Consider the following 25,523-nt stretch of genomic DNA (forward strand, 5'->3'; position numbering starts at 1 on the left):
ACATGCTGCTTAAGACACAAGTCCTCTGTATCCTGAATTCATTAACTACTTAAGCATACTGACTGCAGAATGCCATGTACAGGAGCAAGAAAAACCAGCTTCACTTCTCAACAGTGTGTTTGCAGAGTGCACACACCCAGGTAAGCAAACTAAGTTCCCGTGGGTGCTGAAGCACCAGGAAATGCTTGCTACAAAAATCAATAAATCTCCAAGGTAAGCAAGAGTGACTCAAGACACTGAAACCAAGTGGCAAGAAAACCAAACCAAATTTGCTGAACGTGATCTCAGTTAGTGGGACTGAGGGAGAGTTCTAGTCAGTATTACACTGCAAACAGTAAGCAGATTCTCTGACTAAGAACAAACATAAAAGATCTGTAGATAAAAGAGCTGGAAGTGTTATGAAGTGACAAGTCACTGCATTAAAGAAGGAGCCACATATGAGTGGCAGCAAGAAGGTTTGAAGAGATGTTAAAAGTACAGAATACCAGCATAAAATTGGTGTCAGTGCACTGGAATGAATACAAGCTGAGAGAAAGGCTGAAATTAATTTTTTATGTCCAACCCTCTGTAAGTCACAGAATCACAGGGTCATAGGATGTTAGGGGTTGGAAGGGACCTCCAGAGATCATGGAATTTTTGAGGGAACAATGTTTGCTTCCATTGGGCACAGCACAAGTGGCAAGAAAAGGAGATTCAGGAAATGTCCAACTTGTGACACAATCTCCACATACTCCGTTGTGCTGAGCTCTATAAGTCATCTAAACAGTAGGTGGGAAGAGAGGAAGGACATCTCCTTCTCAGGAGACTTTCAAGACCCATCTGGATATGTTTCTGTGTGACCTGTGCTAGATGATCATAGAATCATAGAATCATAGAATTGTCAGGGTTGGAAGGGACCTCAAGGATCATCTATTTCCAACCCCCTGCCAAGTAGGATCTCTTAGGGTAGTCCACACAGGAATGCACCCACGTGGGTTTTGAAAGTCTCCAGAGAAGAGGACTTCACAACCCCCCTGTGCAGCCTGTTCCAGTGCTCTGTCACCCTGGTTGTAAAGAAATTTCTCCTCATGTTGAGGTGAAATCTTCTATGTTCAAGTTTGAACCCACATTTATCTTGCCCTTGCTGTGTGAGCACACCCAAGAGGAACCATTCCATGATCTTCCCCAATATCGAGGTCAGGCTGACAGTCCTGGAGTTCTCTGGATCCTCCTTGTGGACCTTTTGGTAGATGGGTGTCAAGTTGGCAAGCCTCCAGCTGCCTGGCACCTCCCCTGTCAAGCACAACTGCTGATAGATGGTGGACAGTTGTTACAAGCACCCACACCATGAGGTTAGGAGAAGTTACATTAACAGGCACTGTGCTGTGACATGACTGCATTTGACACCAAGACACAATGCATTTGACAGGAGTGAACTAGCAAACCCAGCACATGTGAAAGTCACTATCCCCTCTCTTATTGCTCAGCAGCTGTTCACTGGTTGGACTTTGTTGACAGGTTGGATTTTGATGATCCTTGAGGCCTTTTCCAACCTTGTTGATTCTGTGATTCCATGATCTGGTTACCACCTATCTCTATCCTCTTTAAATGCCCTGTTGTCCTGTCACCAGGACTTGAGGCTGCTCTGGGCAGCAACTCTCATGTATAACTGTATGCAGGATCCCTGGGGCAGTGGTCTCTTCTGCAGCACTACTGCAGGAGGCTTCATCTGACATGAAGTAGAAAAGAACATGGTAATGAAGAGGATTATTTTCATTACTTAACAAGATGTTCTCACCAAAAGAAAAGGATCTGTTTCTTTTAGCAGCAGCAACTGGCTGAAGAAATATCAGTAGATTTGCATGATGTTTGTTTTTTCCTCAATAAAAGTTTCTTATCACAAAACACCAGCAGGTGTGTTCCACAGAATTGCATGAGGCTTCTTCAGAAATCTCAATAGAAACTTATTTGTAAGTCTTCAAATTCAAATGTTTTCACTGATTTGCTGAATTAAGAGTACTCAAAAAAGGGTGTCCTGAGTTTATCAAACAGAATCACAGATTCAGCAAGGTTGTAAAGACCTCAAGGATCATCACGTTCCAACCTGCCACCCAAGACCTCCTGACTACTAAACCATGTCACCAAGTGCCACATCCAATCCCCTCTTGAACACCTCCAGGGATGGTGACTCCACCACCTCCCTGAGCAGCCATTTCCAATGGCTAACAACACTCTCCATGAAGAACTTTCTCCTCACCTTGAGCCTAAACCTCCCCTGGCACAGATTGAGACTGTGTCCTCTTGTTCTGGTGCTGGTTGCCTGGGAGAAGAGACCAACCCCCTCCTGGCTACAACCTCCCTTCAGGTAGTTGTAGACAGCAATAAGGTCATACCTGAGCCTCCTCTTCTGCAGGCTAAACAGTCCCAGCTCCCTCAGCCTCTCCTCATAGAGTTTGTGTTTGAGGCCTCTCCCCAGCCTCGTTGCCCTTCTCTGGACACGTTCAAGTGTCTCAATGTCCTTCTTAAATTGAGGAGCCCAGAACTGGACACAGGACTCGAGGTGCAGCCTAACCAGTGCTGAGTACAGGGGCACAATGACTTCCCTGCTCCTGCTGGCCACACTATTCTTTGTGAATATCAATCTTAGACCTACTCCAGTTGATAAATATCTGCCATTGGCTTTGCTTTCTTCACAGATTAAGAAAAATTAAATTATTTTTGAGCTTTGCAACAAGGGATGGAAGATTGCTGATTGCAGATGAATTGCAGCCAGGCTGTAGAGTCAGAGAAGAGGAAAGTAGCATTTAGAAGAGCAACCATTCAGAAAAACATCCACCAAGCCAGTGAAACCTTCTCTGGGTTGGGGGAAGAGGGAAGCCAGACCTTTCACATGAGTGTTTTGAATGAGGAAATGCCATATGCAGAAGGTGAGCACTGCAGTTCTCCGTTATTTCAGCCGGTAAGACGCCAAGTGCTCCTTTGCCTTTCTGCAAACAGTGTGATACACTAGCACTCACTACCCAATACACATTACAGTCATTTCCTACTTCCTTCAGCCAAGTAGCTGGATTCAAGATTTCATGAAAAGAATCACAGAATGCTTCGGGTTGGATGGGACCTCCAAAGGTCATCTAGTCCAGCCCTGCAATAAGCAGGGACATCCTCCGTTAGGTCAGGCTGCCCATAGCCCCATAGGTGCTGACCTTGAAAATCTCCAAGGATGGAGCCTCAACTACCTCCCTAGGAAACCTGTTCCAGTGTTCCACTACCCTCATGGTAAAGAACTTCCTCCTAAAGTCCAACCTAAATCTACTCTTCTCTAACTTAAAACCATTGCTCCTAATCCTATCAGTGCATGCCTGTATTAACAGTCGCTTTCCAGCCTTCTTGTAGGCTCCCTTCAGGTACTGGAAGGCCACTGTTAGGTCTCCAACGCATCTTCTCCAGGCTGCACAATCCCAACTCACTCAGCCTGTCCTTGTAGGAGAGGTTTCTCACAGGAGAAGTTTGTTTTCATGCAAGACAAAGGTATGTAATCAGGCATGATATGAGGTGAGAAAAAAATCGTTAGGAGACTCATCTGCCCAAGGTGGAGGGATGGGGGTGGATATTGGACTAGATGATCTTTAAAGGTCCTTTCCAACTCAAACCATCCTCTGGTTCTATTCCCTATCGTTTCTTCTGACCTGGTCTTCCCAGCCTCACCCTATAAGCAACAGAGAGAAACAGGCATTTCTAGGGCATGACTCATAAGAAGATCTTTCAAAGGTCAGAGGAATCCTTATCTAGTAGCATCCATTCCTCTCCACTGACTGTGAAGGGGATGTGGCATGACTACCTCAAATGCAGGCATACACACGAGAGCGTCCTTCTCATTTGCAGTATAAAAGGAGCTGTTCACAGGACACTTGCTCAGAACCCTGCCATAGGATATAAACAGCCTAATCAGAAAATGGGCTGAGCTTGGAGTGTTGCCTTGTTTTGTTTCTCATTAAACACAATGCCATGATGCTTTCCTCTACAAGCAGCAAATAAAGGTAATGTGTTGTTTAAATCTTGCCATGAAATGCATCATTACATTGTCCCAGTGTGTCTACCTCAAAATGAGTATAGCTGGGAATTCTGCATTTGTAAGCATAACCTTTTCCAAAATTCTTGTGGTGGGTAGGGAAATTAAAACCAACCAATAAAACAAATAAAAAACCACCCCCACAACCAAATAAAACCCCCACAAATATCTAGTTAAAAGAATGTAGTATCACTTTCACAGGTTACACTGTTGTCAGTCTGAAGACTAGGTTGCACACCAGCTCTCAGAGTCCTGAGGATCATTTTCGGAGGAGCAGAGGAGGCAGTAGAATATGTGGATGCTTCCCAAGGTAAATAAAAGCATACCCAAGACAGTTCAAAGTAATAGCACAAGGCCTGTGAGGAGCAGCCATGCACATCATCTATGATTGAGGGCCAAAACAGACATATGAGAGAAGAAGCACACGCTGCTGTCTGATCTCCTAGGACCCCAATGAATCCAACAAACAACTTCAGCAAAAGCCTATAGGCGCTGCCTGACAACAGCATCCCCAGGATCAGCATCCTTTTTCATACACTGTTTAACAAGGAAAAGTGACAGTCTCCAAAAATACTGTTCAACAGAGAGAACATCTGAGATGGTTTTCCTCGCCATTTTCAAAGCCTTTGCCCTCTCAGCACAGCCCATCCAGTGACTCAGACATATCTCTTCCTGAGAAAAGGGCACGCAGCTGAAGCTGCCAGTGCTGAACCAGACTGTCTGACTTCAGTTTAGCTGCAAAAAAGTCAACAGCAGAGACTTGGCAGCAGAGTTTTCAACAGCGGCTAGAAAGCAGCAACCAGGCACAGGACTGGGGGAGTGAAGTTCACAGCTGCACAGTGGATCACTTAGAAGGAAAGTAGATGTAACTGCTAAAGATGACTGTACAGGACACGACAGAGGACACAGATTTACATTGAAGAAATGCCTTATGAGACCTTATGAGGCCTTGACCAGCAATCTGAGGTTTTCAAATATAAAGGCTATGTATACTAAGACACTTTGTGCTAGCTCCAAGAAAAGCATCGCAAGTTTCTCTTGCATTATTCTGGACATGATCTGTCAGGGCAATTTCATAACATAAAACCAGCAAGTGCTGTACAAACAGCAGGAAGACACAGAAGCCCTCAAGAAGCAGCTCCTGCTTTGACACAAACAAACCCCTTAATCATTTCTCTTCACTTTGGATTCCCTTTTCTACCATACTTGGGGGGGGGTGGGGGGGTGGGTGTTTGAAATTACCCCCAAAATAAAATTGCCAGACCAGCTCAGTTGGAAGGCAAATGAAGCTATATTTACAAGCAGACTAAAATCTAGAAATATGAAATGCAATGAGTGTGTACAAAATATACAATATTATGTATATTTGCAATTCATAAACAACACAAGAACCCCCCTGGACAAAACCTGGGGGTTACCAACAGCTTCCCCCTCTCAACTCTGTTTTTTCCCCCCTCATACAAGGTAAAAGAGAGAGAGGAGAGCAGAGAGCAGCTTGTTAGTACTTAGCCACAACAAAGAAACACAGCCAAGGTCAGCGAGCACGCAGAAGCAACCAGCTAGTATCTGCTAGAGCAAAGAGCCCAGGGGGAAAAATGTTAGTTTATACAAGTAACTTTATGTTAGTTATCAGACCAATGGGATATTTATTTAGACCTTATCATTATTTTCCCTTTGCATCCAGCAGTAATTTATTTACATTCTACCACTTTCTACTCAATCTGTGAAAAAAATCCCTAGGCATCAGCCTAAATCCACCACAATACTTTACAATTCTCTCTCTCTTTCCAGCTAGATTAATTAATTCCAGCAGCAGTATAAGCAGACCTGTTTAAGGACCTGGAGGTGAGCTTCCAGAGTTGCTATCTGTCATACAACTCCTCTCCAAGCTTTAAGAAGAAAAGGTGGTGGGCACAGGCACCATGTTACTGGTAGACTAACTGTGGTGAAATGGCAAAAGTGTAATTATTCATGAGAAAGATAATGGAGAGCTGCACTCACAGGATATTAATCATAGCTTGACCTTTCTGGAGCAGCTTTCTGTCTCTTTTTTTGGCCAAGATTTACTCCAGCAATCTGCATAGTAATTGTTTTGGCCTTTTGATGGCCGTTGCAGTACAGACAGCTTATGCCACTTGATACGACATCAACATGTTGAAGGTCGAACTACTCACTGACCTGGGTTGGAGATAGGAAGATGATGTTTTCCTTTCCAGTAGGAAATCTGTGAAAGATCTGTCAGAGAGGTACAAATCACCGGTGAGATGGTCCAGTGTAGACAGAGTAGGCAGTCAAAGCCTGACAGCCTGTAAGGAATGGTGGCTCCATGTCCTCACCTGGGGACCACAAGTTCTCAAAGATGATGGGGACATAGTCAGGCAATGCTGATAGTATTATCTCTCAGTGCTACTCCTTCTTGTTAACCTACAGGAATCAAGCAATCGCAACCTGACCTGTAAAGCCAAGTTCTTCATGAGAAAACCATGATGAGTTTATCTGGCTGCAGGCCATCAGAAGTTCTGAATCAGGCAGGACAGCCAACTTGAGTTGGCTTACAGGTATAGCCTATACTATGAACATCACACTCAGAATAATAAAGGAGGAAGTTTGCCAAGGCCTCCTGCTTGGGCTCTTCCTGACCCTGCTCTTGAAGACTGCCTTCCTGGTTACTGTGGCTGCCTCACCTTTGCTTGGCAAAGTATAACTTCATATACTTCGTACTGACGCTGGTTATCAGTTTGGCTATTTCATTAAATCCATTTTCATTTCAAATGAGTTTCCTTTTTCCTGATTCCTCTTCTCTGCTGGGGAGGCATTGAATGGTAGAGCAATTGCTACAGTTTAGTCCCAGATATGGGCTAAATGTAGACATCTTCTCATCCTATTGGCATTGAAACACTACTCATTAGCAAATACTGCCCCACAGTTCCAGGGGTAGACTACTGAGTACTGATTACAACTGTTTGGGATTGGAAATTTTTTATCTTACAAGATAACAAGCATCCTCATCTTTTAGAAGTGCAGGGTCTTGACTTATTTACACCTTTATTCTTTCCTTTATCACTGTTGCAAATTAGCATGCTCAGAGACATCTTTTCATCTTTATTTACAGCCCCTAATGTTAGACAGAATCACAGAATGATAGAGTTTGGAAGGGACCTCTGGAAGTCATCTGGTAGGACTGGCTGGAACAGGACAGCATCCATGCAGGTTTTGAATGACTCCAGAGAGGGAGACTCCACCATCTCTCTGGGCAGCCTGTTCCAGTGCTCTATCACCCTCAAAACAAAGAAGTTCCTCCTCACATTTGGACCAAACTTCCTAAGTTCAAGTTTATGCCTGAAACCAGTTTGTTTCCAGAATCAACAGCAAGCAAACGCAAACAAAACCAAACAGAAAACCCACAACCCTTAGAGAGTCTTGACAGAAACACTTTCTGATCATCAAATTAATACTCTATAATAATACCTGCCTTTGCCACTTGTGAGTATCAGTAGTGTTCCAAACCTCAGCAACTAAACTTTTGTGTATGCACTGAAGAACTAGGCAAGTGTTGCTGTATTTCCTGAAGATCTTTAGGAAAAAAAACAAAACAAAACAAAACCAAAAAACCTAAGCCATGAAGTTTTAGGCACAGCCTTTAGTGCTACATCAGAATTTGAACTGTTCAACACCTTAAAATATGCAAACTTTTACTCTTGCTCACTTGGTAATATGCATAAACTTTAAAAATACAGAATCAGAGATGTTATTTTCCACAGGACTCCTGTTCCATTCAGGATGCAGTAAAGATAATGGCACAGCTGCCCAAAACATCTTCCTAGTGTCCCTATTCTCCATACAGTTTATGCCTTATTTATGACACATATTTTCTCACTCCTGAATGCAGAATTAACAGATGACTCAACTTTTTTCTACCATACTTGTATATATGCACCCAAGCACCTTACAAACACTGATCTATACAGTACTTTTAATGTATTATCACAAAATTTAGACAGAAAAGCAAAATCCTCTAAATTAATGGCAGGATAGGAAGGGAACCAGTTTGGTAATTGAGTGTATCTTGATGGCTGGACAATCCAGTTACAGAGAACCTGCTTTATCAAACATATTAAGTTCCTCTAATCCCATATGATTTTAAAGAAACTTGTGGACACCCAGGACCTTTGAGTGTCAGACCCTGAAATACAAAATACTTCACCTGGTTATAGAGAACAAGAACCCTTCACATATCCTTGTCTTCCCTTGAAAAGACTTTGGTATAGAATCATTTAGGTTGGAAAAGACCTCTAAGAACATCAAGTGTAACCATCAACCCAGCACTACCATGTCCACTAAACCATGTCCCAAAGTGCCATGTCCACACATTTCTTGAACACCTCCAGGGATGGTGACTCCACCACCTCCCTGGGCAGCCTGTTCCCATGCCTCACCATTCCTTCAGGAAAGAAATCCCTCCCAATGTCCAACCTAACCCTGCCCCAACACAACTCCAGGGCACTTCTTCTTACCCTATCACTAGTCACTTGGCAGAAGAGACTGACTCCCACTCCACCCCATCCACCTCTCAGGGACCTGCAGAGAGCAATGAGGTCTCCCTTCAGACCCCTCTTCTCCAAACCCAACAACCCTAGTTCCCTCAGCCCCCTCTTCTCCAAACCCAACAACCCCAGTTCCCTCAGCCCCCTCTTCTCCAAACCCAACAACCCTAGTTCCCTCAGCCCCCTCTTCTCCAAACCCAACAACCCTAGTTCCCTCAGCCCCCTCTTCTCCAAACCCAACAACCCCAGTTCCCTCAGCCCCCTCTTCTCCAAACCCAACAACCCCAGTTCCCTCAGCCCCCTCTTCTCCAAACCCAACAACCCCAGTTCCCTCAGCCCCCTTTTCTCCAAACCCAACAACCCCAGTTCCCTCAGCCCCCTCTTCTCCAAACCCAACAACCCCAGTTCCCTCAGCCCCCTCTTCTCCAAACCCAACAACCCCAGTTCCCTCAGTCCCCTCTTCTCCAAACCCAACAACCCCAGTTCCCTCAGTCCCCTCTTCTCCAAACCCAACAACCCCAGTTCCCTCAGCCCCCTCTTCTCCAAACCCAACAACCCCAGTTCCCTCAGCCCCCTCTTCTCCAAACCCAACAACCCCAGTTCCCTCAGTCCCCTCTTCTCCAAACCCAACAACCCCAGTTCCCTCAGTCCCCTCTTCTCCAAACCCAACAACCCCAGTTCCCTCAGCCCCCTCTTCTCCAAACCCAACAACCCTAGTTCCCTCAGTCCCCTCTTCTCCAAACCCAACAACCCTAGTTCCCTCAGTCCCCTCTTCTCCAAACCCAACAACCCTAGTTCCCTCAGTCCCCTCTTCTCCAAACCCAACAACCCTAGTTCCCTCAGTCCCCTCTTCTCCAAACCCAACAACCCTAGTTCCCTCAGTCCCCTCTTCTCCAAACCCAACAACCCCAGTTCCCTCAGCCCCCTCTTCTCCAAACCCAACAACCCCAGTTCCCTCAGCCCCCTCTTCTCCAAACCCAACAACCCCAGTTCCCTCAGCCCCCTCTTCTCCAAACCCAACAACCCCAGTTCCCTCAGTCCCCTCTTCTCCAAACCCAACAACCCCAGTTCCCTCAGCCCCCTCTTCTCCAAACCCAACAACCCCAGTTCCCTCAGCCCCCTCTTCTCCAAACCCAACAACCCCAGTTCCCTCAGCCCCCTCTTCTCCAAACCCAACAACCCCAGTTCCCTCAGCCCCCTCTTCTCCAAACCCAACAACCCCAGTTCCCTCAGTCCCCTCTTCTCCAAACCCAACAACCCCAGTTCCCTCAGTCCCCTCTTCTCCAAACCCAACAACCCCAGTTCCCTCAGCCACTCCTCACCAGACCTGCTCTCCAGATCCTTCACCAGCCCTCTCTCTGGATCCACTCCAGCCCCTCAATGTCCTTCTTGGAGTGAGGTATGCCTTTCAAAGCCATGAAACATCTCTTTTAATGGGAAAAATACCCACCTCTATCCATTGGTTATTTATGGGTATAAATACATGCACACTATGGCAGAACTGTAGAGCAATTATGCTCTTTAATATAAAGCAATAGTGACTGTCCTTGTTGGAGTTAGAACAGAACTAATTCTGTTCAGTGAATTTATTTTTCAGCTCAGTCTCTAAGTGACTGCATTTTCTGAAATTAGCAGTTTGTGTTTGCAGTCAGTGTCTGCTTCTAGAAGTGCTAATGCTTGATGTTCTTAGTTACTACCAAGGACTGGAATGCAGAAAGCAAATTACTTACACACTTGCTCCTCCACAGGCCAAGGCCATTGATAAATCTTGTGTGCCATGTTGGGGTGCAATAAGCAAGAGGCTACACCTGTGGCAAGAAGCAGATAGGACAGGTGACCCTAAACTGATGAGGGAGGCATTTCCATTCTATATACATCATATCCAGTATAAACCTGAGGGGTCACAAGGGTCAAGCTGTCTTCTTCAATGGCCATTGTTTGAGGAGGGCTCTGTTCATTCTGCCTTTGATCCCAAGCTGTGCATTCCTGAATGCAGTTCCAGAATCCAGATCCTGAATTGAGTTTCACATCTGCTGGTCGGTCCAATCTGGGACTCCCCCAGTGCCTGTCCAAAGCTTCAATGGAGACAGTGATGAAATTGCCAGCAGGGGAGCTGGGGTCAATATTGGGTTTTTATATCTTTGTATATGCTTATTTCATTTTATTATTATTTTCATTGAAGCTCTTTTACTTTTCCTTGACAATCCAGAGGAGGCTGAGGGGAGACCTCATTGTTCTCTACAACTACCTGAAAGGACGTTGCAGAGAGGCTGGTCTCTTGTCAGAGGTAATTAGTGATAGAAGAGGGAATGACCTCAAGCTGTGACTGGGTAGGTTTAGACTGGACAGTAGGAAAAACATTTTCACAGAAAAACTGGTCAGGCATTGGAATGTGCTGCCCAGGGAGGTAGTTGAGTCCCCAACCCTGGATGTGTTTAAAGGTGGTTTGGATGTGGTGCTTGGGGATAGGGTTTAGGGGTGAACCTTGTGGAGTAGGGTTCTTGGTTGTACTTGGTGATCCTGAGGATCTTTTCAAACCTGAATGTTTCTGTGATTCCCTTATTCCCTTTCTCTTCCCTTTAGGAAGCATTTGTCATTCCTCTAGCAGGGAGCCCAGCCCTAACCCTTGACAGTGACACAGTTAAACTAAACTACAAAAGTAGTTCTAAGCAATGTGATTACACTTCTACATTCCAATTCAACAGAGCACCTAGAACCAACTGGAAATCTGAAACTGTTCTCTGCAATATTTGTTCAAAAGCAGCAGCACTATTGTAGAACTAATAATTTCCAGCAAAATGATAACAAGAGGCATGAAGAAAATCAGCTACATAGCCTTTCCAGCTGTGAGATGACATCTTGGAAGACATTAAAGAATATGTTTTGCCAGAAGTTTTTTTTATACAATATTTTTTTTTGATGTATAAAATACTTAGATTTTTTTTTTAAGTTAGAGTGGGTGTTATTAGTGCTCTATAATGCACAAGATGAAGCCATAAAATCCAGCTAATAACTTCCATAACAGTTTCAAACTGCTGTCTGATAGCAGAAAATATTACCACAACCTGACAGCATAACAGCACAGCTTTGTCTTTGCTGCTGAAATGGAAAGGAGAGCCTCATAAAGTATGCACCTCAGGCTATTAAAAGCATATAAAAAGAATAGAATATTCTCCTCCAGACTGTGGGGGATCATTGCTGAACTTTTTCATTTCACTCAGCTGCTTCAAACTTAACCCAAAAAACTACAGACCAACCCCAGCAACAACAGAGGCTAGCCTGAACCCTTTTATCAATCTGCATTCTCTCTGTAAGGATAATTCAGAGTTAAATACTTGCTAAAAATAATATCTGAAGACAACATTGACTTCAATTCATCACCAAGAAAACTGCAAGATCTTACTGAGATAATGATTAGATCACTCTTAGAAAGGGTAATTCTTTCCCCTTTTAAATGAGTCATAGAAATTCTATGTTACTTTTTAGCAAAATTTATATTCACAGCCTTCCTCCTTCCACTCCTTTACCCCTTAAACTTATAGATAAACTACCTACAGCAGTACTGAATAGTCCCTTAAAAATGGAAGCCTGTTTCAAAACAATACAGACTAGCAGATGGGAGAACTTTTAATTGAACCCAGTGTGGTAGGAGCCCATTTGATCGTGTAGCTCTGCAGGGCAGTTATTCCAGTCCATAGGTCAAACACAGTGTGAACTCAAACATTTGCAGAGAGACCACAGGATGCAGAGCTATTTGCATATAACATCCTCAGCAAGGTTTCCTGCCATAAGGAAGTAAGCAGCATTCAAGCAGGGAACACCATTCCATTAAACAGCAACAACAAAAGTTTAAGCTGTCCTTGGATTAAATTAGATCTTGAGCACTTTCTTTGGTGCATAGCAAGGAGAAAAAGTGTGAAGGTTGAAATGTACATCCCTATGAAAAGGATAAATCTTTAGATTATTGAATTTTAGGACCAAAACATGATTAACTTTGATGTATTGTGGCTCTGCTAAATAGTAGATTTGGTAAACTAGTGATACAGAGAAATAGAAAGACTCAACAGCTAAGACTGTTCAGTAGGTATTCTTTAACAATTTATGTGCAGTGCTAGACACAGCACTGTACACAGAGGGTGTTTCCCCTCCAAACATGTGTGCCTGAACACAAGATTTACAGAGTTAATATACAGTTAGCTACTCCATATTCATGCTATTTCCTATTTGGTTGCATTCAGCTCCTCCTATCCACACATGGCAGTGTCTTTCAGCAGTGGGCTTGGGAGGGTCTTCCTCTTAGTTGTACTTTTCATCTCCACATAGGCTCTTTTGGTTGTTTTTTTCTGTTCTGCTCACATGTGCAGGAACAAGCTGGTCTGTCCTTGGCCTGTTTCCCATTATCTCTACATTATCTTAGATAGGCATTCCATAGATTCACCTTCAGCTAAACAGAATCACAGAAACATTCAGGTTCTAAAAGATCCTCAGGATCACCAAGTCCAACCATTAACCCTACTCTACAAGGTTCACCCCTAAACCCTATCCCCAAGCACCACATCCAAACCATCTTTAAATACATCCAGGGTTGGTGACTCAACCACCTCCCTGGGCAGCACATTCCAATGCCTGACCATTCTTTCCTTAAAAATTTTTTACTACTGTCCAGTCTAAACTTAGCCAGTCTTAGCTTGAGGCCATTCCCTCTTCTTCTATCACTAATTACCCGTGAGAAAAGACCATCACCAGCCTCTCCACAATGTCCTATCAGGCAGTTGTAGAGAGCAATGAGGTTACATTGCATTGTAGTGCAACAGCTTTCTTCCTGCATGGTAAGCAAGCCTCAAGCTTCTAAATACAAGGACCAAGATTCATGTCTTCTCTTCTTTCAACTCACAGATTAGGAGCACATCTTGATATATGGTCATCGTGTCCCTCAAACCCTCTGGTTTCCATGCACTCATTTAGTTCCTGTTATTGTGGCTTCCATATATTGGTTTATGATAGGTAAATGAACAATTGTTCTAAAGAGACAATACAAACCAGATTAATATAAAAACTCTCCTTCACTAGTAAACAGATGCACTTAAAGTTTAATTAAACTACAGTAATTAACACTAATCTGTGGAAAATGAGTGGATGGCCTCCCTCTACTGCAGAGCTCAACATTGCTAGCAGTACACCAAAAAGACTGAGTGCACAAAGATCCTGGAGTTCAACCAGCTGTGTAGGACTGGTGTGCACACACAGAGTAGTGGTGATATGTTTTTACTCTTTTCACGCTACAATAGGATTCACTGCAATGGGCTCTGGGCATTACAGAAAACCTCAGGGAACAAAAGTTTTAGTTTTACATGCATGGGTACAAAGCATTATCCCAAGATGTGCTCCTTTATGTTCATGAAAATCCAATCCACAGTTAAAAATCTTATGCCAGGCTTGCTCACAATTCTTCCAATGTCACCTGAAAACCCCCACATTTTCTGCACGCAGCTTGAATGCAGAGGCAGCATGAATTTCCACCAAAAAAAAAAGAATTCCTTCCCTATAGCAATGACCTCATTCAACCTTTTTTTGAGGGGGGTATTACCATCAGAGATGCCAACCTGTTAAATCTCATCTGTACGATTGTCTCAACTCCCATCTCAGGCTTCTTTAATGTTATGTCTCCTTTGCAGCAACCCAAGTGCTTTCCTCCCAGTTTGTGAACTTGCATGAACAAATGCAACTGGTCATCTCACCACACAGCTGGCAGGTGAGATAATAGGGGATGATAAAAATCTGCTGTGCTGTAGCACAACTTTGCATCTTCCCTGGTTGTAATGCACTAGGAAGCCCTGTCCCCAGGTGTGGTTGCCTTGAGTCCTTCCAAATGACTTGATGTGCACAGGAAGCATCCATCCCATGGCTCAAGGCAGAAGTATGCGCTCCTGTGACACGACAGACACAAACCTGCACATCGTAAGAAGAGAAAGCAGCTACTGGGAGATGGCCTGGGCCAAAGACACAGTACCCACATGTAAGCAAAATCCAACTTGTTTCCCTGAGCCAGATTAGCATCTCCCTGGGAATGTAGGCAGAATAAGGAGAGGCAGTCTCTGGTTAATCATTGAGAAGCTGGATGAGAGATGATCTCACCCGTGGGATGTTCTCCTCGTTGTTTGTAAAGGGAGTAAGCCAGGATACTGAAAAATATTGTATTTAAATAAAACTTGTTTAGAAGCTTGGTTGTTTATACACAATCCAAATGTTTGGGAACAGGGAAGTCCTACCCATGGATACAAAAGGAGAGGCACAATTAGACTTCCAGTCTCTAGGTGCAGACTAAAATTGGTTTAATAAATGGATCCACTGATCCTAGATGTATTGAGTGCAGGTCTTACTGCTGTTACAAACCACCTGAAAAGAAGATTACTCATGACCTATTGTGGAGACAAAGGGAGTAGAAGTGAAGATGTGGATGTACCAGAACGTGTCCAGAGAATGGCCACAAGGATGATCAGAGGGCTGGAGCACCTCTCCTATGAGGACAGGCTGAGAGAGTTGGGGTTGCTCAGTTTGGAGAAGAGAAGACCTTATTGTGGCCTTCCAGTATCTGAAGAGGGGCTACAAGAAAGCTGGGGAGGGACTTTTTAGGGTGTCAGGTAGTGATAGGATTAGAGGGAATGGATCCAAGGTAGCAGAGGGGAGATTTAGATGTCAGGAAGATGTTCTTCACAGTAAGGGTGGTGAGACACAGGGACAGATTGCCCAGGGAGGTGCTGGAAGTCCCATTCCTGGATGTGGCTCTGGGCAGCCTGATCTAGCGTGAGGAGTCCCTGGCCATGGCAGGGGGGCTGGAACTAGTTGATCCTTGAGGTCCCTTCCAACACTGACAATTCTGTGATTCTGTGGTCTGAATGCTTTGACACTGGAACACACCCTCCAGCCTGAAAAAGTAGGCAGGAAAATCAGGATCAAGTGACCATGTAATTGCTAGACAGAGAGCAGTCAGGTTACTCTTTTCCATACTGCTGCAGGATTGGCTAAGTAGGACTCATGCTGTCAAGTTCACCAGGACATTGGGGGAATATATACTACTAATCTTGTGTGTGTTTATGTATGTAATATCACATGAAACTCTTCTCAAAATCCATCCATCAATTTAGCTACTCTGACATCCTGCTGGTATTAAGCTCTCCAAAGTTTTCATCAGCTTTTCAAATACTCTATTCTCCTTTTGTAGCAGGCACCGCTTCCTACGACTCATTTAAAGGCATTTAAAGATAAGAGAGGTTTCATAGTTTGGCTCTCTGTAACTCTTCAATCAGATTGTGTCTCCTCAGTAATTTATTATAGACATTTCTAAACTAGAAGTTCCATTTATAGAAGTAATTTCCATGTAAATTAGTATAAGATCCCCACATTTTTGGGAAGTTTCTGAAACACTTTTGTTCTGTGATACATTGTCACATAAATCATCAGTTCACCACTCCTCATGAGAATCTCTATCACCATGTAAAAATAGGAAAAGTGACAATCCCCCAAGAGGAACATGAGACTGCTGCCAAGAGGAAACTTTTCTCCACGTGTAAACCACAGCACATCTCTTAGCTTCTGCCCTCTTCAGCTCCCAGCCTACACAGGAAGAATCTCTTCTCTTGCCCCAAGAGCTGACTTCCAGGAAAAAAATACATGAAGGATCGTGAGACCTTTCCCTAAGCATGTGTCACCCATTAAGCAATGAAATTCATGTTTCTGGAGCAGATGAAACTTGGAGGTGTAGTGTAGGAACACTACACACCAAAACAAATAGTTCATTTGAGGACTTTGTCTAAGACAATACTATAAAGGGGTTTAATACTATTCTGCTGGTTTCAGTTTGCCTGACTGCTCTCCTTCAGCAAGCGACTAATCTATTTTCTTTTTTTTTTCTTTTTTTTTTTTCCTTTTGGTCACAACTTTCCCCCACTCCATCACTGTAAGGTCCCCTGACAGATATACACTTGCAAATTTTTGGTGTGGGGAAAGTGAACAGTATTTTGGTGAAGCAGGCCCTCTGTTCTTGGTGCTCTGCTGGCAGAAAAGAGTGAAGAACTATTGTACCAGGGGTTGGAAAAGGGACTCTAAGGGTGAAATATCTTGAGGTGTGAAAAATTATCTGGTTTTGTTAGATCTTGAGACAAGTATTTCCATTCTCTTTCAGCCACTGTGACTGAAACAATGACTCTGTTCAAACTCACTCTAGAATAAAACCTACTCAAACCTATTCAGTATAGATTTTGTTCCAAATCAGAACTACCACAAACGTTGTAAAAGCCTATTTTGGTCATCAAGCTTGTCATGAAAATCTGCCCAGGTGATCTGAGTTTTGGTAGAAGACTGAGGACTACCAGCTTCCAGCAGATTTCCAGATGTGCAGGGGCACACATACTAATGAGTAAGTTTCCATGTATGTGAGGGAGTTAACCATTTAAATTTGTGTCTGGAATGACAATAAAAGAACTCTCCCCACCCGCTGTGCCAGACAGAGTTCTCCATGAGAACAAGAAATCCACTTTAAACTGCTTTAAAAACAAGAATCCAGCTCCTCTGGTAATATAGACAATACAGCTCCCTTTAAGGAAAGAGAATAGTTATTATATTGCTCAGTTTGGTTCAGCTCCATTCTTAGTTTCCCTCCATGGAGTTGCAATAAACCAGAACAAATCCCTGAGCACAATAAAAGCATAGTTTTCATCTGCTAGAATCACTGGACACCTTTTCAGCCAAGCCCACCAAAAAGCATAACTGGTAAAATTTCTATTTATTTCTAGAGAATCCTGGACATCTCAAATATCACACAATGTTTCATCATGACCATTACTGCTCAGCTGGTTTCATACACTGTCTCAGGCTGATCTTATATTTATATAAGGTTTCAGAACACATTTGGAGAAGTCAGCCTCTGCAACTGAAGATCATACTATTGTAGTGCAAGAAAACCCACAGGCAGAAAGACAAAATTATGCTATGCTATGCTGTGCAGTCATGAATCAGCATCCTCACACTCCAGCAGGTGCTCAGCTGGAGATGCAGCATTAATAACTCAGCCTGGATAAACAGTGTGGGATTCCACAAATAGTAAAAAAGTTATAATGTTTTAATAGTCAATGCAAAGAATATGGTCATGGTACCCCTAACTTAAGGGTGCAGAAAATTTATAACATAAAAGTAATTGGCATCTGGCTAATTCAGAAATGTTTGCTTGAATGCATCAGGTCCAACATGTCATAGTGCGAGGTCCTGCATCTGGGTTGGGCCAACCCCAGGCACAAATACAGGCTGGGTGCAGAGTGGGTTTAGAGTAGCCCTGAAGAAAGAGACTTGGGTGTATTGATTGAGGAGAAGCTCAACATGAACCAGCAGTGTGCTCATGCAGCCCAAAATGCAAATCATATCCTAGGCTGCATCAAAAGGAATGAGGCCAGCAGGTCAAGAGAGGTGATTCTGCCCCTCCACTCTGCTCTATTGAGTCTCCACCTTGAATACTGCATCCAGTTCTGGCAACCCCATCATAAGAAGGACACAGAGCTGTTGGAGTGAGTCCAGAGGGGGGCCACAAAGAAGATCCTAGGGCTGAAGCACCTCTGTTATGAGCATAGGCTGATGGAGCTGGGGTTGTTCAGCTTGGAGAAGTCTCCTACAGGGACCTTAGGGCTGCCTTCCAATACCTGAAGGGATCCTACAGGAAGGCTGGAGGGTGTCTAGCAACAGGACTAGAGGGAATGGTTTTAAGCTGAGGGAGAGTAGGTTTACATTGGATCTTAGGAAGAAGTTCTTCAGTACAAGGCTGGTGGGACTCTAGAATAGGCTGCCCACGGAGGCTGTGGATGCCTCTTCCCTGGGGATGTTCAAGGCCAGGTTGGATGGGGCCTTGATCAGCCAAGTCAAGTTGAGAAGTGTCCCTGCCCATGATAGGGAGGTTGGAGTAGATGATTCCTAAAGTCTCTTCCAGCCTGAGCCATTCTATGACTCTGTGAATGCAGATTCCAGCCGACTGAAAAATTCTCTTTATTTTTATGGAGCCATGTGCTCAGCCTGTTTTCTCTCTGCACTATCCATATTCAGCAAGTAAACAAAGAATATCATGCCACAGGGAGTCAGCTTTAATATTAGAGGGATTTTTAGCTGCTATTTTAAGACACTCTTTCAAAAGATCAAGTATTAGTCTAAGCTACATAGCTTTTAAAGTGAATCACAAGCTGCCTAGGTATACTAGGTCTCCAAAGCTAAACAGAGAAACCCACTGAGAGGCAAAAAAGAAACTCACTCTAAACTACAAAACACAGAGAGTTGCACTGGCTTCTTGCTTATTCCCTCCTACCCCTTGAGGCATGATATTGCCTCACCCTTCTGCTGCTACTCTTTTGCCTAAGAACTGCTTTTTGAGTATGTGTGATAGCATGACAGTAAATGAAAGCACCTTACAATCCCATAAAAGTGTGCCAGAATTATTTATCTTCTGGAACCCAAATATAACACACTTTTATGACCTCTTCACTGCTTTCCTTCCCAAAGGAAAAGATCTGCTTACAATAGTGAAAGAAGAATGTCTTGCTGTGTATGATGTCCTTTATTTCCAGATCTTTCAATTTTCCTCCTCAAAACAAAAGAACAAGCTGACAGATGAGAATGGGGGCCCTTACATTGACAGCAAGGCTCAAGAACATTTGCAGTAATGAAATGTAATGCAGAATGAAATGCAGTAATGAATGTAATGCAGTAATGAAATGAAATGCAGAAATGAAAGCTTTCAACCTTCTCTCACGTAATGTATGCACTAATAACTGTGCATTACTTCATTGCTGTCCTTAGACAATGTCTGAAGACACTTGCATAGCTGCCTAAAAAAAAAAATGCTGCCTGTGAATCAGCTTGAGTTTCCTTTGTTTGTGAACATAGACATATTCACTCTCCTTGAACAAAGCTATAAGTCTCATACTAAACAGACTACAGTTAAACTCTAATGTAGAACTTCTGGGTGTCTTTTATCATCTTAACCCATGTCTCACTTGTGCTCTCCTCCCTCTGAAGTCAGGCTGATGTGATTCAGTCACCCAGGGTCATGCAATAGACACCAGCATGTGCTCTGTCAACCATCTTCACCCAATGCAATGAGAGGGCAGGAGGGACACAGCACTCTGAAGCCAGAAGTTTTGGTATTAAATGAAACCTGGTGTTGCCCAGATTTAAGGTTCTTGCTTTTCTAACATGTTTCAATTAAAGGGAGAAAGATCAGGCTACTAAAACATCATTTGTGATATTGCTAAGCATTTTAAGGTGACATGCAACAGGCACAAGAAGCGTCTGAACTGATGTACAGTATGTTTAAATTGAAGGAAATGAATCTATCTGTAGTAACAGCACCGCTTCAGCTGTCTCACCAGAAGCCAACATGTGAACAAGGGAAGAGCTTCAACAAATGAAAGCCAATGGGAGCAGGCAAAAGAATCAGCCAAAAGAAAGACAGCACTTGTTCAGAAAGAAGGCTTTCAGCCAGGTCATTTCAGTAAAGCAGTAAAAGGCAAAAATAAAAGAAAACCCATGGCTTTTTTTTTTTCTTTTTCCGTTTTCCTTTTATCCAGGAGCAAGTCTGCCAGTCTTGAGTCTGGGAGAGAAGCAGCAGTCTTCAGAAGGTGGTAAACTGTTTGGAAAACCATTCTACATCAGTGTCTTTGAACAGTAGGTCTTCTTACTCTTCGTTGTAAAAGCATCACATATGTGGGTTGTTAAGCCCAAAGCTTAACTCTGTTCTGCAAAGTGCTGAAATGAAAATGACTGACTTACAACTTCTATTACTGGACGTTGTGCATCCTTGATTCATTAAGGGAGGTCGATGATAAATGAGTTTCCTCTTCTCACACAGGAGACACACTTCTTCTGGAATAGGGTTAAAAGCAGCAGCAGGATGTACCCAGGCCATAGTGGATGATCAATTAAAACCATATACAATATCACTGGAAGCAGAAGCCTGGGGACAATGAAAACCAGTCCTTAACACATTTCTTTTCTCTTGCTTTCCTCAAAACCCAACTTTACTCTGAAAAATGACAATTAGAAAGACTTGTAGCAATCATCAGCACTGAGCTCAGCAAATTGGTGACAAGGCCTTTGTAAGTATCAATGGTACACATCTTTCTTCAAGCCTAAAGCTAAACGCTTGGTAGCTTTTACTTCTGAATACAGTCTTTTTGTGTTTGGAAACATGGTGTGGTGAGCCAGACTTAAAACCTTTGCACAAAATTAATCAGAAGCAAGATCTTCATTTCAATGTGGTTATAAGCAATACTACATGAATTATTTAAACATTTAATCGAGAATGTGCACTTTCAAAACTCATATTCCATAAATCATTTCCATGACACGAATGCAATGTCATTATGGTTCAAAGCCAGCAATGTGCTCCTCATGCCTTTCTGGGGTGTATTAGAAGGGGAGTGGTTAGTAGGTCAAGGGAGGTTCTCCTCCCCCTCTATTCTGCCCTGGTGAGACTGCATCTGGATTATTGTGTCCCATTCTGGGCTACTCAGTTCACGAAGGACCTCAGGGAACTGCTTGAAAGAGTCCAGCACAGAGCCACAGAAATTATGAATGGAGTGGAACATCTTCCTTATGAGGAGAGACTGAGGGAGCTGAGGCTCTTTAGCTTGGAGAGGAAGAGCCCAAGGGGTGAGCTCATTAATGTTTATAAATTTGTAAAGGGTGAGTGCCAAGAGGATGGAGCCAGGCTCTGCTTGGTGATGCCCAGTGACAGGACAAGGGGCAATGGGTTGAGGCATAGGAAGTTCCATGGAAACATGAGGAAAAATTTTTTCACTGTGAAGGTGATGGAACAGGCTGCTCAGGGGGGTTGTAGTGTCTTCTCCTCTGGGGATACTCAAGACCTGCCTGGATGTGTTCCGGTATGACCTGGTATAGGTGATCCTGCTCTGGCAGGGGGTGTTGGACTAGATGATCTTCCAAGGTTTCTTCCAACCCCTAACAATCTGTGATTCTGTGATTTGAGGACAAACTGCACATTCCTGTCAAATCATTTATACCTTATCATGGATGATACTGTTTAAACAATTCTCTTAAAGAATTCCCCTTACAATATCATAATCAAAACAAACCCTGCCTAAAGACATTCAGGAAAGGCAGGAAATCCAAGGTGATATTATTTCTAAGATGAGATGCTGACAGCCCAAATGTTGGTAGAATGTGCACTTAAATTCACCTAAATGGCCAAATTCCAGGTTCTACAGTTGAAAAGCCAAACCCAGACAAATGTCTACTAATGAAAGCACAGGGTTCACAAATTCACCACCAGCACCATGGCATGTTCCTGTCACCCTAAGTCTTTCAGGGCACTCCTTGCTCACCATAGCACCAGCCAGTTGCCACTTTTGTTTGCACAGTTTACTCATACTTCTCCACCTTTCTTTGCTGCCATAATCATTCCACAGCAGAAATAAAATACCTTCTCTCTTACCTAATAAATTATTACTCTTCAGTGCATTAGTAATTTTTCTTCTCCTGACTGCATTCTACTTGTCCATATTGTTCTGACAGCAAAGGTTACAAAACTGGATGTGGTTTAAATCAACAGTTCTGTTGAGTGTTATCTATGGCTTCATCGTTTTTCACCTCTAAAACTTAACATTGGTAAAAACAATGGAGAGGATTTTAATCTAGATGCAGATGCCAACAGTTAACAGATATTTTCATGGTTATATCATAGAGCTACAAGGATGATTGTGGGACTGGAACATTTCTCCTATGAAGAAAGACTGAGAGCCCTGGGGCTGTTTAATCTTGAGAAGAAAAGGATGAGAGGGGATCTTATCAAAGTCTATAAATATCTGAGGGGTGGGAGTCAAGATGAGGTGATGGTCTCTGGCCCAGTGCCCAGCAATGGGACAAGGAACAACAGATAGAAACTAGAACACAGAAGGTTTCACCTCAACACAAGGAGACACTTCTTTATGGTGGGGGTGATGGAGCACTGGAACAAACTGCCCAGAGAGGTTCTGGAGTCTCCTTCTCTGGAGACTTTCTGGAGTCTCCTTCTCTGGAGACTTTCTGGAGTCTCCTTCTCTGGAGACTTTCTGGAGTCTCCTTCTCTGGAGACTGTCTGGAGTCTCCTTCTCTGGAGACTTTCTGGAGTCTCCTTCTCTGGAGACTTTCTGGAGTCTCCTTCTCTGGAGACTTTCTGGAGTCTCCTTCTCTGGAGACTTTCTGGAGTCTCCTTCTCTGGAGACTTTCAAAACCCACCTGAATGTGTTCATGTGCAGCCTGCCCTAGGTGACCCTGCTTTGGCAGGGGTGTTGGGCTCAATCTTTGGAGGTCTATTCCAAACCTTAACATTCTGTGATCTTAGTCTACCTAAATTATGTTTATAGACCAAAGGGATAGCAATATTCCTGGAGAGAAGTATATACTTGTGCTTTAAATCCAGAGCATGACAAAAGTCAAAGAAGTTATTGTATAGTTTGCAGTTGTGAAAAATTCTACAGAAACAGCAGGTAGTATAGAAAAGGCTGTTAGAAAAAGTGCCATCTGCAACGCAACATATCGCTGTAGGCAGCTGTATTGCAATTTTTTTACTATCAATCTCCAATGCAAACCCCAAATACATTTCAAACTTACAGCTGGAAAATTTTCCACTGATCTTGAACAGACAGCGGAAGAATGTAAATAAATTACTATTGGATGTGAAAAGGAAAATAATGATAAGGTCTAAATAATCCCATTGGACAGATAACTAACATAAAAGTTAGATCTGGAAACTAACTTTCTCTTTTTTTGGCTTCCTCACTCTGGCAGATACTAACCTGTGCTTCTGCTGGCTTTGCTGATCTTAAACACATTCTTCTTGTGCTTAAGTACTAACAGCAACTCTCTGCTTTTTCTCTTGTCCCATGTACAGGGGGGAGGGAAGGGAGCAGGGAGGGCAAAGCTATTAGTAGCCCCCTGGCTTTTCCAGAGGGGTTCTTGTGTTTATAAATTGTACATATATGTAAATATTGTGTATTTTGTATATTCATTGCAGTCCATATTTTAGATTGCAGCTTTGCTTGTAAATGCAGCTTCATTTGCTTTCCAGCTGAGCTGGTCTGGAAATTATGTTGGGGGGACTTTTCAACCCCCCACACTCACTTTCATTAAATTCCAGTCTTCTGAATTACTTCACACGGGACAAAAATTCCCCATCCCCCACCCCAATATAAACCTCCCAATCTCATCTGTCCATGTTGACTCACTTGACAGTGCAGTTAGCAGTACTGCTGCACTAATGCTTCCAGTGAATGGATGGTAATTCCTACACCAGAGCTTTATTTAACGGAATGTGTGACTCACGTTTCTCGCAGCCTTCTGAAGTCTCACGTGTGTGCAAGCACCTGCCATCTTCGACATCCCTTTGACAAAGGCTCACATGGTAAAGACAAATGGGCACAAGTTGCTACTGGAGAGATTTGGACTGGATGCCAGGGGAAAAAAAAATTCACCATTCAAACTATTAAACACTAGAATAAACTCCCAAGGGAGGTGGTGGATTCCCCTACGTTAGACAGTTTCAAGGCCTATCTTGACAGGGTGCTGGGCTACCTCATTTAAACTATATTCTTATCCTGAAAGGTTGGAGTGGATGGTCTTTGAGGTCCCTTCCAATCTGGTATTCAATTCTATGAATCATTAGCCTATTTATTATGTTAAGCAGGTTTAACATTGCAGGAACAGGAATTCAGTTCCTGATTTCCTCCATTATCTCTATCCTCTCCCACCTGGCACTAGAGATCTTGCACAAAGACTGAGGAGAAGGAATGAGGTTTTAGAAGCAATATTGAGTACATCTCTTCCCAAGTCTGACCTTTCCTCCAGGTCTGCAATGCCTCCAGCAGCAAGGAGGCAAGCTCAGGTTCAAACATATACAACTGCTCAACAAGCTATCAACTGTGGCGTGCAGTAACTGCGAATGAAAAATACCAGCTCCAAATGACAAATGGCTTGTTTTCAAACAGTGCTTCCTCCCAGAGATCTGTCTAATAGCAGAATCCTTGGAAACAATGTTCCTGTGGTCATGGAGAGTTGCTTCCATGGTATTCAGATAACACCCTGCAATTTCTGTACCTTACACATAAAAACCCATTTCCTCCAAGCGTCACTCTCATGTTTAACCCCCGGTAATGCACTGGTCCTGAACACAATTCCTGCTTTGTCCCCATCTTTGTAATGCATTTTATAAAAACTTGTGAGACATTCATGCTGCAAGCACATTTTCCTCCCACCTGCTACTTCCAGGGGCTCTACTTGTGAGGCTGCACAGGTCAGAGGTATTAGCCTAATCCAAAAGTTACCAGAGTCACAGCAGAGGGACCTTAATAAGTTCAGTTGCATTCAGATCACAAGTTACTCCAAGGCATATTGCAATGAGTCCTAAAATCACAGTCTTCCTTACATGAAATGTCTGTACTGAGAGATAATTTCCCACAAACAAACAAAACCCCAAACAAACAAACAAAGAAGACCACAAATTCATCTGGAACCAAGATAGAGAGCAACTGAAAAGAGAAATTCTGTGGCATCAATGAGGGATGCCTCAGAGAATTCAAATATTCAGAGATGAACGGAAGTGAATATGCAGAGCAACTCTCTTAAAAATAAATAGAATGCTCATTTAAGGACATTCTATTAATATTAATTTGTGGGATATAGTACAAGCCACAATGGACTTTTGTTTCATTTCAGATATTCATTTAAGTTGCTAAGCAATACCAAAAAAATATACCTAGGGAAAAGTTACAGTGAAAATAAAAGGGTACAGATTAGAGTAACTGAATTATGAAGACATTTTAGGCAGGCTGAGGCACAGATTAAAAACAAAACCAAAAATCAATAGACCAATTCAACTCCCAAGAAATTGATTCTGCTCT

This window comes from Indicator indicator, chromosome 1 (genome assembly GCF_027791375.1).
Source record: "Indicator indicator isolate 239-I01 chromosome 1, UM_Iind_1.1, whole genome shotgun sequence".
In the NCBI taxonomy this organism is placed as follows: Eukaryota; Metazoa; Chordata; class Aves; order Piciformes; family Indicatoridae; genus Indicator; species Indicator indicator.